Source organism: Pan paniscus, chromosome 12, assembly GCF_029289425.2.
Source record: "Pan paniscus chromosome 12, NHGRI_mPanPan1-v2.0_pri, whole genome shotgun sequence".
NCBI lineage: Eukaryota > Metazoa > Chordata > Mammalia > Primates > Hominidae > Pan > Pan paniscus.
This window is the reverse complement of record NC_073261.2, coordinates 33,043,581-33,057,591: the sequence shown is the minus strand read 5'-3', so window position 1 is coordinate 33,057,591 and position 14,011 is coordinate 33,043,581.

Here is a 14,011-nt window from a genome sequence, read left to right as displayed (position 1 = left end):
CTTCTTGAGATGGAATCTACTACTCCTGGTGAAGATGCTGTGAACACTGTTGAAATGACAACAAAGGATTTAGAATGTTACATAAACTTAGTTGACAAAGCTGCAGCAGGGTTTAAGAGGAGGGACTCCAATTTTGAATGAAGTTCTACTGTGAGTAAAACACTATCAGACAGCATGCTACACAGATATTTTGTGAAAGAAAGAGCCAATTGATGTGGCAAACTTCACTGTTGTCTTATTTTAAGAAATTGTCACAGCCACCCCAACCTTCAGAAACCACCGACCTGATTAGTCAGCAGCCATCATCATTGAGGCAAGACCCTCCACCAGCAAAAAGATAGTTTTTTGTTTTTTTTTTAGATGGAGTCTCACTCTGTCGCCCAGGCTGGAGCACGTCTAGCTCTGTCACCCAGGCTGGAGTGCGATAGTGCAATCTTGGCTCACTGCAACCTCCGCCTCCTGGGTTCAAGCAATTCTCCTGCCTCAGCCTCCCTAGTAGCTGGGATTACAGGCACCTGCCACCACACCCAGCTACTTTTTTTGTATTTTTAGTAGAAACACGGTTTCACTATGTTGGCCAGGCTTGTCTTGAACTCCTGACCTCAGGTGATCCACCCACCTCGGCCTCCCAAAGTACTGGGATTACGGGTGTGAGCCACTGTGTCTGACCTACGGGATAGTTTAAACATAACTTATATGCACTAGGAAACAAAAAATTTGTGTCACTTGCTTTATTGCAATATTTAACATATCAAATAAGCTTAAGTAGTCTAGTAGATCTACTTTTATAAGATGAGAAACAAATCCTTTAAGATCTTCCAGGGGTTCTCTGGGAAATTCCGAAGTTAGTTCAAGGTTGAAAAAAAAAAGACTTTATTTAGAATTTGGTTTTGGGGAGGAGCAAAGATGTCCAGTTAGAAGCAGCTGCGGTTTGCAGCACTCATGGAGAGGAATCAAAGGAGCAAGTTAATACAGCACCTTCAACTGAAATATCCAGGTTCTCACATTGGGAGTGACTAGGCAAATGACTTGACCCATGAAGAATGAAGAAAAGCAGGGTGGGGCAATGGCCTACCCAGGAGCAGCACAGAGCCAAAGGAACCCCCACCCCCAGCCAAGGGAAGCGGTGAGTAATTGTGTGACCCCACTCGGGAAACCATGCTTCTCCCATGGATCTTTGCAACTTGTGGATCAGGAGATCCCCTCGTGAGCCCACACTACCAGGGCCTAGGGTCCAATACACAAAGCTGTGTGGAGTCTCAGCAAAGCAGCAACTCAGGCATACACAGAGACCCAGGAGTTTTACATACTCCAGCCCTGGGATCCCCAGCAAGGCGGGAGGTCCACTCGTACATACCTCTAGAAAGGGTGCTGAATCCAGGGAGCCAAGCAGTATCATTCTGCAGGCCCTACTTCCATGGCATCTCTTAAGATAAGACCCACTGGTTTGGAATTCCAGCCAGCCAACAGCAACTGGCTGGAGTCTGCCTGAGACAGGACAGAGTTCCCAGGGGCGGGGCAGCAGCCACCACCTCTGTGGTTCAGTCAACTCAGCCGTTCCAGCCTGTCCAAATGGTGTGGAAGAGGAAGTGTCCCCCACAATGCAGCATAGCTGCTTTGCCAGATCATGGCCAGACTGTTTTAAGCAGCACCTTGATCCATTCCTCCTCACTGGGTGGGACCTCCCTGCAGGGGCTTTAGCCACTCCAGCCAGGGTTATACGAACAGAGCTCTGATCTCTCCCAGGGATGGAGCTCCCAAGGGGAGGGACAGCTATCTCTGTGATTTGGTCGACTCAGCCATTCCAGCCTGTTGGCTTTGGAGAGTCCAAACTGTCCAGACCTGGAAGGGTCCCCACCCCACTGCCCCCAAAGCAGCACACCTGCTCTACCAAAAAGCAGCCAGACTGCTTCTTTAAGTGGATCCCTAATCCCATTTCTCCTGACTGGGTCAAACCCCCCAACAAGCATGTTTGGGCCGGCAACAGGTCAGCACCCCCCTGGGATGGAGCTTCCAGAGTAAAGAGCAGGCTGCCATCTTTCCTGTTTCATAGCCTTCACTGGTGATATCTCCAGGCACAAGAAAAACTGAGGCAACTAGGGTTTGGAGTGGACCCCAGCAAACTGCAGCAGCCCTAAAGAATACTGGCCTGATTATTAAAAGAAAAACAAACAAACAGAAAACAAAACAATATCAACAAAAAAGACCCCACAAAAATCCCATTCAAAGGTCAGCAACCTCAAAGATCGAAGGTAGCTAAGCCCACAAAGATGAGAAAAAAATCAATGTAAAAGTGCTGAAAACTCAAAAAGCCAGAGTGCTTCTTCTCCTCCAAATGACCACAACACCTCTCCAGCAAGGGCACAGAATTGGGCTGAGGCTGAGATGGCTGAAGAGACAGAAGTAGGCTTCAGAAAGTGGGTAATAACAAACTTTGCTGAGCTAAAGGAGCATATTGTAACCCAATGCAAAGAAGCTAAGAATCATTATAAAATGATACAGGAGCTGACAGCCAAAATAGCCAGTTTAGAGAGGAACATAACTGACTTGATGGAGCTAAAAACACAACATGAGGACTTCACAATACAGTTACAAGTATCAATAACAGAATAGACCAAGCAGAGGAAAGAATCTCAGAGCTCAAAGGCTATCTTTCTGAAATGAGACAGGCAGACAAGAATAGAGAAAAAAATAATGAAAAGGAATGAACAAAACCTCTGAGAAACATGAGGTTATGTAAAGAGACTGAAGTTACGACTGATTGCGGTACCTGAAAGAGATAGAGAGAATGGAACCAAGTTGGAAAACATACTTCAGCATATCATCCAGGAGAACTTCCCCAACCTAGCAAGATAGGCCAACATTCAGGAAATGCAGAGAACCCCAGTAAGATACTCCATGAGAAAATCAACTCTAAGACATATAATCATCAGATTCTCCAAGGTCAAAGTGAAAGAAAAAATGTTAAGAGCAGCCAGAGAGAAAGGCCAGGTCACTTACAAAGGGAAGCCTATTAGACTAACAGCCGACCTCTCAGCAGAAACCTTACTGGCCAGAAGCAACTGGGGACCAATATTCAACATTCTTAAAGAAAAGAATTTCCAACCCAGAATTACATATCCAGTGAAACTAAGCTTCATAAGCAAAGGAGAAATAAGATCCTTTTCAGACAAACAAATGCTGAAGGAATTCATCACCACCAGGCCTGCCTTGCAAGAGCTTCTGAGGGAAGCACTAAATATGGAAAGGAAAAACTGTTACCGGCCACTACAAAAACACACTGAAGTACACAGACCAGTGACACTATGAAGCAATTGCATAGACAAGTCTGCAATATAACCAGCTAGCATCATGATGACAGGATCAAAGTCACAAATAACAATACTAACCTTAAATGTAAATGGGCTAAATGCTCCCAATTAAAAGACACAGACTAGCAAGCTGAATAAAGAGCCAAGACCCATCAGTATGCCGTCAAGAGATCCATCTCATGTGCAAAGACACACATGGGCTCAAAATAAAGGGATGGAAGAAAATTTACCAAACCTGGAGTCCCTCTCCCTCTCCCTCTCCCTCTCCCTCTCCCTCTCCCCACGGTCTCCCTCTCCCCACGGTCTCCCTCTCCCTCTCTTTCCACGGTCTTCCTCTGATGCCCAGCCGAACCTGGACTGTACCCCTGCCATCTCAGCTCACTGCAACCTCCCTGCCTGATTCTCCTGCCTCAGCCTGCCGAGTGCCTGCGATTGCAGGTGCGCGCTGCCATGCCTGACTGGTTTTCGTATTTTTTTTGGTGGAGACGGGGTTTCGATGTGTTGACCGGGCTGGTCTCCAGCTCCTAACCGCGAGTGATCCGCCAGCCTCGGCCTCCTGAGGTGCCAGGATTGCAGACGGAGTCTCGTTCACTCAGTGCTCAATGGTGCCCAGGCTGGAGTGCAGTGGCATGATCTCGGCTCACTACAACCTCCACCTCCCAGCAGCCTGCCTTGGCCTCCCAAAGTGCCGAGATTGTAGCCTCTGCCCAGCCGCCACCCCGTCTGGGAAGTGAGGAGCGTCTCTGCCTGGCTGCCCATCGTCTGGGATGTGAGGAGCCCCTCTGCCTGGCTGCCCAGTCTGGAAAGTGAGGAGCGTTTCTGCCCGGCCGCCATCCCATCTAGGAAGTGAGGAGCGCCTCTTCCCGGCCGCCATCCCGTCTAGGAAGTGAGGAGCGTCTCTGCCCGGCCGCCCGTCGTCTGAGATGTGGGGAGCGCCTCTGCCCTGCCGCCCCGTCCGGGATGTGAGGAGCGTCTCTGCCCGGCCGCCCCGTCTGAGACATGAGGAGACCCTCTGCCTGGCAACCGCCCCGTCTGAGAAGTGAGGAGCCCCTCCGCCCAGCAGCCACCCCGTCTGGGAAGTGAGGAGCGTCTCCGCCCGGCAGCCACCCCATCCGGGAGGGAGGTGGGGGGGTCAGCCCCCCGCCCGGCCAGCCACCCCGTCCGGGAGGGAGGTGGGGGGGTCAGCCCCCCACCCGGCCAGCCGCCCTGTCCAGGAGGGAGGTGGGGGGGTCAGCCCCCCGCCCGGCCAGCCGCCCCGTCCGGGAGGTGAGGGGCGCCTCTGCCCGGCCGCCCCTACTGGGAAGTGAGGAGCCCCTCTGCCCGGCCACCACCCCGTCTGGGAGGTGTACCCAACAGCTCATTGAGAACGGGCCATGATGACAATGGCGGTTTTGTGGAATAGAAAGGGGGGAAAGGTGGGGAAAAGATTGAGAAATCGGATGGTTGCCGTGTCTGTGTAGAAAGAGGTAGACATGGGAGACTTTTCATTTTGTTCTGTACTAAGAAAAATTCTTCTGCCTTGGGATCCTGTTGATCTGTGACCTTACCCCCAACCCTGTGCTCTCTGAAACATGTGCTGTATCCACTCAGGGTTGAATGGATTAAGGGCGGTGCAAGATGTGCTTTGTTAAACAGATGCTTGAAGGCAGCATGCTCGTTAAGAGTCATCACCACTCCCTAATCTCAAGTACCCAGGGACACAAACACTGCGGAAGGCCGCAGGGTCCTCTGCCTAGGAAAACCAGAGACCTTTGTTCACTTGTTTATCTGCTGACCTTCCCTCCACTATTGTCCTGTGACCCTGCCAAATCCCCCTCTGTGAGAAACACCCAAGAATGATCAATTAAAAAAAAGAAAGAAAGAAAGAAAATTTACCAAACCTGTGGAAAACAGAAAAAAGCAGGGGTTGCAATCCTAGTTGCTGACAAAACAGACTTTAAACCAACAAAGATTAAAAAAAAGACAAGGGCATTACATAATGGTAACGCATTCAATTAAACCAAAACAGCTATTATAAATATATATTCCTAATACAGGAACACCCATATTCATAAAGCAAGTTCTTAGAGACCTACAAAGAAACTTAGACTCCCACACAATAATAGTGCAAGACCTTAACACCACTGACAATATTAGACAGATCATTGAGACAGAAAATTTAAAAAGATATTCAGGACCTGAACTCAGGTCTGGATCAAGTGGACTTGATAGATATTTACAGAACTCTCCACCCCAAAACAACAGAATATACATTCTTCTCATTACCACGTGGCATATACTCTAAAATTGATCACATATTTGGAAGTAAAACACTCCTCAGCAAATGCAAAGGACTGAAATAATAACAAACAGTCTCTCAGATCACAGCACAATCAAATTAGAACTCAAGATTAAGAAATTCACTCAAAACCACACAACTACATGGAAGCTGAACAACCTGCTCCTGAATGACTCTTGGGTAAATCATGAAATGAAGGCAGAAATCAAGAAGTTCTTTGAAACTAATGAGAACAAAGAGACAACATACCAGAATATCTGGGACACAGCTAAAGCAATGTTAAGAGGGAAATTTATAACACTAAATGCCCACATGAAAAAGCTAGAAAGATCTGAAATTGACATCCTAACATCGTAGCTAAAAGAACTAGAGAACCAAGAGCAAACAAACTGCAGAAGACAAGAAATAACCAAGCTCAGAGGGAAACCGAAGGAGAAAGAGACATGAAAAAGCCTTAAAAAATCAATGAATCCTGGAGCTGATTTTTTTTTTTTTTTTTTTTGAGACGGAGTCTCACTTTGTTGCCCAGGCTGGAGTGCAGTGGCATGATCTTGGCTCACTGCAAGCTCCGCCTCACGGGTTCATGCCATTCTCCTGCCTCTGCCTCCCAAGTGGGACTACAGGCGCCCACCACCACACCCGGCTAATTTTTTGTATTTTTTAGTAGAGATGGGGGGGGGTTTCACCATGTTAGCCAGGGTGGTCTCGATCTCCTGACCTCGTGATCCGCCCACCTCGGCCTCCCAAAGTGCTGGGATTACAGGCATGAGCCACTGTGCCCAGCCTGGAGCTGGTTTTTTGAAAAAAAAAAAAAAATTAATAAAATAGGCTACTAGCTAGACTATAAAGAAGAAAAGAGAGAAGAATCAAATAAACACAATCAGAAATGATAAGGGGGATATCTTCACTGACCTTAAAGAAATACAAACAACCATCAAGAATACTTTAAACAGTTCTATGCACATAAACTAGAAAATCTGGAAGAAATGAATAAAATACTGGACACATACACCCTCTCAAGACTGAATCAGGAAGAAATTAAATCCCTGAATAGACCAATAACAAGTCCTGAAATTGAGGCAGTAATAAGTAGCCTACCAATGAAAAAAAGCCCAGGACCAGACATATTCACAGCTGAATTCCACCAAAAGTACAAAGAAGAGCTGGTACTATTTCTACTGAAAGTATTCAAAAAAATCGAAAAGGAGGCACTCCTCCCTAACTCATTCTATGAGGCCAGCATTGTCCTGATACCAAAACCTGGCAGAGATACAACAAAAAAAGAAATTTCAAGCCAATTTCCTTGATGATCATTGATGCAAAAATCCTCAATAAAATACTGGCAAACTGAATCCAGCAGCACATCAAAAAGGTTATCCACGACAATCAAGTTGGCTTAATCTCCAGGATGCAAGGTTGGTTCAACATATGCAAATCAGTAAATGTGATTAATCACATAAACAGAACTAAAGACAAAAACCACGTGATTATCTCAATATGCAGAAAAGGCCTTCGATAAAATTCAACATCACTTCATGTTAAAAATTCTCAATAAACTAGGTATTGAAGGAACATACCCCAAAATAATAAGAGCCATATATGACAAACTCACAGCCATATCATACTGAATGGGCAAAAGCTGGAAGCACTCCCCTTGAAAACCAGCACAAAACAAGGATGCCCTCTCTCACCACTTCTATTCAACATAGTATTGGAAGTTCTGGCCAGGGAAATCAGGCAAGAGAAAGAAATAAAGGGTATTCAAATAGGAAGAGAGGAAGTCAAATTGTCTTTGGAGATGACATGATCCTATATCTAGAAAACCCCATCATCTTGGCCCAAAAGTTTTTTAAGCTGATAAGCAACTTCAGCAAAGTCTCAGGATACAAAATCAATGTGCAAATATCTCTAGCATTCGTATACACCAACAACAGACTAGCAGAGAGCCAAATCACGAATGAACTTCTATTCATAATGGCTATAAAAAGAATGAAATACCTAGGAATACAGCTAACAAGGGAAGTGAAGGTCCTCTTCAAGAACTACAAACCACTGTTCAAAGAAATTAGAGAGGACACAGACAAATGGAAAAACATTCCATGCTCATGGATAGGAAGAATCAATATCATAAAAATGGCCATACTGCCCAAAGTAATTTATAGATTGAATGGCATTCCCATTAAACTACCATCAACATTCTTTACAGAATTAGAAAAAAACTATTTTAAAATTCATATGGAACCAAAACAGAGCCCAAATAGCCAAGACAATCCTAAGCAAAAAGCACAAAGCTGGAAGCATCACACTACCCAACTTCAAACTGTACTACTAGGCTGCAGTAACCAGAACAGTATGATACTGGTACAAAAACAGACACATAGACCAATGGAACAGAATAGAGAACCCAGACATAAAGTTGCATACCTACAGCCATCTGAGCTTCAACAAGGTTGACAAAAATAAGCAATGGGGAAAGGACTCCCTATTCAATAAACAGTGCTGGAATAGCCAGCAAGCCATATGCAGAAAATTGAAACTGGACCCCTACCTTTCACTATATACAAATATTAACTCAAGATGGATTAAAGATGTACATGTAAGACCTCAAAGTATAAGAATCCTAGAAGAAAACCTAGAAGACACCATTCTGGACATTGGCCTCAGGAAAGAATATATGATTAAGTTCTTAAAAGCAATTGTGCCAAAAGCAAAACTCGACAAGTGGGACCTAATTAAACTAAAGAGCTTATGCATAGCAAAAGAGACCATCAACAGAGTAAACAGACAACCCACAGAATGGGAGAAAATATTAACAAACTATGCATCCAACAAAGGTCTAATATTTATAATCTATAAGGAACTTAAACAATTAAAAACAACCCCATTAAAAAGTGGCAAAAGAACAGACACTTCTCAAAAAAAGACATACAAGTGGCCAACAAACATATGAAAAAATGCCCAACATCAGTAATCATCAGGGAAATGCAAATCAATACTATAATGAGATACCATCTTACACCAGTAAGAATGGCTATTATTAAAAACAAAAAATAACAGATGCTGGGAAGGCTATGTAGAAAAGGGAATGCTTATACACTGCTGGTGGGAATGTAAATTAGTTCAGCCATTATGGAAAGCAGTTTGGCAATTTCTTGGAGAACTTAAAACAGAGCTACTATTCAATTCAGCAATCCCATTACTGAGTATATATCCAAAAGAAAATAAATCATTCCACCAAAAAGACACACACACTCATACGTCCATTGCAACACTATTCACAATAACAAAGACACAGAATCAGACTAGGTGCCTATAAACAGTGGATTGGATAAAGAAAATGTGGAACATATGCCATGGAATTCTATGCAGCTGTAAAAAAGAATAAAATTATGTCCTTCGCAGCAACATAGATGCAGCTGAGGCCATTATCTTAAGCAAATTAACACAGGAACAGAAAACCAAATACCACATGTTCTCACTTATAAGTGGGAGTTAAACACTGGGTACTCATGGACACACAGATGAAAACAATAGATGTTGGGGACTACTAGAGGGAGGAGTAAGTGGGGAGAGAGAGGCAAGGGTTGAAAAACTAACTATTGAGCACTATGCTCAGCACCTTGGTGACAGGATCAATCATACTCCAAACCTCAGCATCATGGAACATACCCAGGTAACAAACCAGCACATGTACCTCCTGAATCTAAAACAACAGATGAAATTATATTTTAAAAAGAACACGAAGCACAACAAATTATTTTGATAGGATATAGACTTTTTGTTTCCCAGGCAGATCCCTAAAAAAGTAAAGAAAAACCCTTCATAATCTCTTATTAGGAATAGACCAATAACCTAAGAAACCTGGTTATTTTAACAGAGAGAAAAAAAAACTAATCTCTAATTTTATATCAGCACATTTTAAAAATATTTATAAGTAAATCTATTTAATCCTAGCCAGCTTTGACCTTGCAACACAAAATTTCTTTTCCTCAGAACTTCTGCAACTTTCTATATTCATTTAGGTTTCATCTTTTTCTTTTATTTTGGAATAACCGGTCATTTTATTTTAGGACAAAATTACTCTACTTTCACCTAATGGAAACATGCCCTTCATTCTTTTTAAAATCAAAAACACATTCTACTTTTTTGCATACTTTATTGATTGATTGATTGATTGATTGAATTGGGGGTCTCACTACATAGCCCAGGCTGAATGTGAACTCCTGGGCTCAAGTAATCCTCCTGCCTCAGCCTCCCAAGTAGCTGGGACTGCAGGGACCTGTCACAGCATCCGACTGCAGACTTTTAATATAAAAACACATCCTGTTTTTCTCCCATACTTTGAACACAGGGTTTTTACCCTTCACCCTTTTGGTTTCTAATAGTTTCATTTACATATATTGATTTTATATGTATGTGTATATATATATATATATATATATTTTTTTTTTTTTTTCTGAGACAGAGCCTTGCTCTGTCACCCAGGCTGGAGTGCAGTGGCACGATCTCGGCTCACTGCAACCTCTGCTTCCTGGGTTCAAGCGTTTCTCCTGCCTCAGCCTCCCCAGTAGCTGGGATTACAGGCGCCCGCCACCACGCCTGGCTATTTTTTTTTTTTTTTGTATATTTAGTAGAGACGGGGTTTCACCATGTTGGTCAGGCTGGTCTTGAACTCCTGACCTTGTGATCCGCCCGCCTTCGCCTCCCAAAGTGCTGAGATTACAGGCGTGAGTCACAGTGCCCGGCCTTGATTATAATTTTTAATCATTAATAACCTTTCTTTTACAGAGCAACCTAGAAAGTAAACAATATTTGAATCATCTCAATATTAACATCCTGTAGTATACCAGCACATTTTACCAATATACCATCTCATCATTTTTTAGGTGTGTTCTTTTTCGTAATGTAATTTTTTGATGTGACAAAAATAACATATTTATTAATAGAATGAAATAGCCTTTGTCTCTCTACAAAAAACAGGAAGCCAAAAACTAGAGAAACTTAAACACGCATAATAATGTTTCAGTATTTTATCTTATTTGGAAATGATCTAGATAGTCAATGAATATTCATCTTTTAACTTAGTAGAACTTTAAAGTTTCAAATTTCCAAAAAGATTTTGGAACTTATTTTTAAACAGACATATAAAACATAACCATTGTTAAAAAGTCCATTTATAAACTTTTATGTCACTTAATTTACTTGCTTTTAACAATTATGTTTGAATTGTTTGTGAAAATTTCATGAGACATTAAACAAAGCTAGTAATCATCTTATTTTGTAGATAAATCAGGCAATATTTTAAAAATCATGGAAGTAAGAATATAAAGGTTAAAATAAGTTCTTTCCAATGTTTTCTTCGTTTTTCTTTTTATTGCAGCAGTTGGCATATGTCAAGCAATCTATTTTTATTGTGTATTTTATTGTTAGGTTGCATTTATAATTTTATAATCTTGAACATCTAGTAAAGATAATATAAGTTTACTTGATTAGTAAACCCAGGTAGAATAAGTTGTATGTCTGCAGTACAGTTAATGTTGACAACTCTCAAGACATGCCTGATTTAATTAAACCAACAAACTTAAACTAGCTTTTATTTATGGAACATTATCTCAGATCATATGAACATGAAAAACATTTGGGTTAGTTTCTATATGTCTGAGAGTTTTAAGAATACTTATAATAATAAGCATTTATGTAATAAATGTTTATTATTTATTTATAAGTTACTTATAAATTTATAAATATAAAATATTCATAAATTATTTATAAATTTATAAATATAAAATATTCATAAATTATAAATTTATAAATATAAAATATTCATAAATTATAAATTTATAAATATAAAATATTCATAAATTATTTATAAATAATTATAAATATTCACAGTTATTTATTATTTATGTAATAAATGCTTAAATAATAAATAAATATTACATATTAATAAATGCTTAAATAAGCATTGATGTCAATACTTATTTATATAAGCATTTATGTATTTATAAATGCTTATGTAAATAAATGCTTATATAAAAAAATAAATGCTTATATAAATATTACATAAATATTTATTATTTATGTAATAAATGCTTAAATAATAAATATTACATATTAATAAATGCTTATTATTCTTTAAGCCAGTTCAGTAGAGCTCTTTTACAAATTAATTTTGGCAATCACCATTTGGTGGTAAAAAAATCACCTATACATAACATACATATGTAGATATGAACATACAAATGCAAACAGAGATCTTACAGTTTTCATCTTAAATCTTAGCCATGAGTTAGGTATAAATACAGGAATACAAACTTACTAATTTATATAAACATTGATTCTCACCTTGGCCTTATTCACTTTTTCCTTTCAGTCTGATCTTCCTGTAGGTAACAATAAGACATTTGTTGAGGATGAGAACTCTCTAAAACAATCCTTTCAGATATAAAAATCCAAATCTTCCAAGGTACACCTACTTTAATTATGACTCAAAGCCAATAAGCCTTTTTAGGCTTAACATTAGTTAGCCTTTCTTGGACTACTTATAGAGGCAGAGACATCCCCAAAGAGTGTGCAAAGGATGTGGAACTCCCCAATGCAAAGACTGTCCCCATGAGAGCCTAGGAAAGCAGAGACCCTCATTGTTAACAAGGCAAGGAAGGCTGAGACGGCAATGACCCCTGTGGACTGTGACCCCGATTTTAGGATGAGCTTCCCCAAGAGCTTCTGGACTGCTAGCCACAGGCTGGCGCCTGATGGAAGCCTGATCACTTGCGTCCCTATCTGACAGAGACCAGAGAATATTTTTGCTGGTTACAAAGCAAAACTCTTAGGACATGAAACAAGATGAAAGGAGAATCTCTTCTTAGGATTTTCCCCCTGTGACAAATCACACTTTCAAAGGTCAGAGACAAGAAAACGAAGACTCTTTAGGGAGGCTGTGGATCAATGACCAGTGGGTACCCAGAACCAAATTCACAAGTGTTGCAATTAAAATATCTAATTCTTACAAATGTTTTCCTCCTTCCAATCCAAATTTGGAAAGGAAGGGACAAGGAAAAACCTTGGCCTGTGTTGGAAATAAGAGTTCGGAGTCGCAAAGAAAATGAGCACTCAAAGGATTTCTCAGTGAGGCAAATTTACTTCTTTTCTTTTTTTTATTATACTTTAAGTTTTAGGGTACATGTGCACAATGTGCAGGTTTGTTACATATGTATACATGTGCCATGTTGGTGTGCTGCAGCCATTAACTCATCATTTAATATTAGGTATATCTCCTAATGCTATCCCTCCCCCCTCCCCCCACCACACAGCAGGCCCCAGTGTGTGATGTTCCCCTTCCTGTGTCCATGTGTTCTCATTGTTCAATTCCCACCTATGAGTGAGAACATGCGGTGTTTGGTTTTTTGTCCTTGTGAGAGTTTGCTGAGAATGATGGTTTCCAGCTTCATCCATGTCCCTACAAAGGACATGAACTCATCATTTTTTATGGCTGCATAGTATTCCACGGTGTATATGTGCCACATTTTCTTAATCCAGTCTATCATTGTTGGACATTTGGGTTGGTTCCAAGTCTTTGCTATTGTGAATAGTGCCACAATAAACATACGTGTGTGTGTTTCTTTATAGCAGCATGATTTATAATGCTTTGGGTATATACCCAGTAATGGGATTGCTGGGTCAAATGGTATTTCTAGTTCTAGATCCCTGAGGAATCGCTACACTGACTTCTACAATGGTTGAACTAGTTTACAGTCCCACCAACAGTGTAAAAGTGTTCCTATTTCTCCACATCCTCTCCAGCACCTGTTGTTGCCTGACTTTTTAATGATCGGCATTCTAACTGGTGTGAGATGGTATCTCATTGTGGTTTTGATTTGCATTTCTCTGATGGCCAGAGATGATGAGCATTTTTTCATGTGTCTTTTGGCTGTGTAAATGTTTCCTTTTGAGAAGTGTCTGCTCATATCCTTCGCCCACTTGTTGATGGGGTTGTTTGTTTTTTTCTTGTAAATTTGTTTGAGTTCATTGTAGATTCTGGATATTAGCCCTTTGTCAGATGAGTAGATTGCAAAAATTTTCTCCCATTCTGTAGGTTGCCTGTTCACTCTGATGGTAGTTTCTTTTGCTGTGCAGAAGCTCTTTAGTTTAATTAGATCCCATTTGTCAACTTTGGCTTTTGTTGCCATTGCTTTTGGTGTTTCAGACATGAAGTCCTTGCCCATGCCTATGTCCTGAATGGTATTGCCTAGGTTTTCTTCTAGGGTTTTTATGGTTTTAGGTCTAACATTTAGTCTTTAATCCATCTTGAATTAATTTTTGTATAAGGTGTAAGGAAGGGATCCAGTTTCAGCTTTCTACATATGACTAGCCAGTTTTCCCAGCACCATTTATTAAATAAGGAATCCTTTCCCCATTTCTT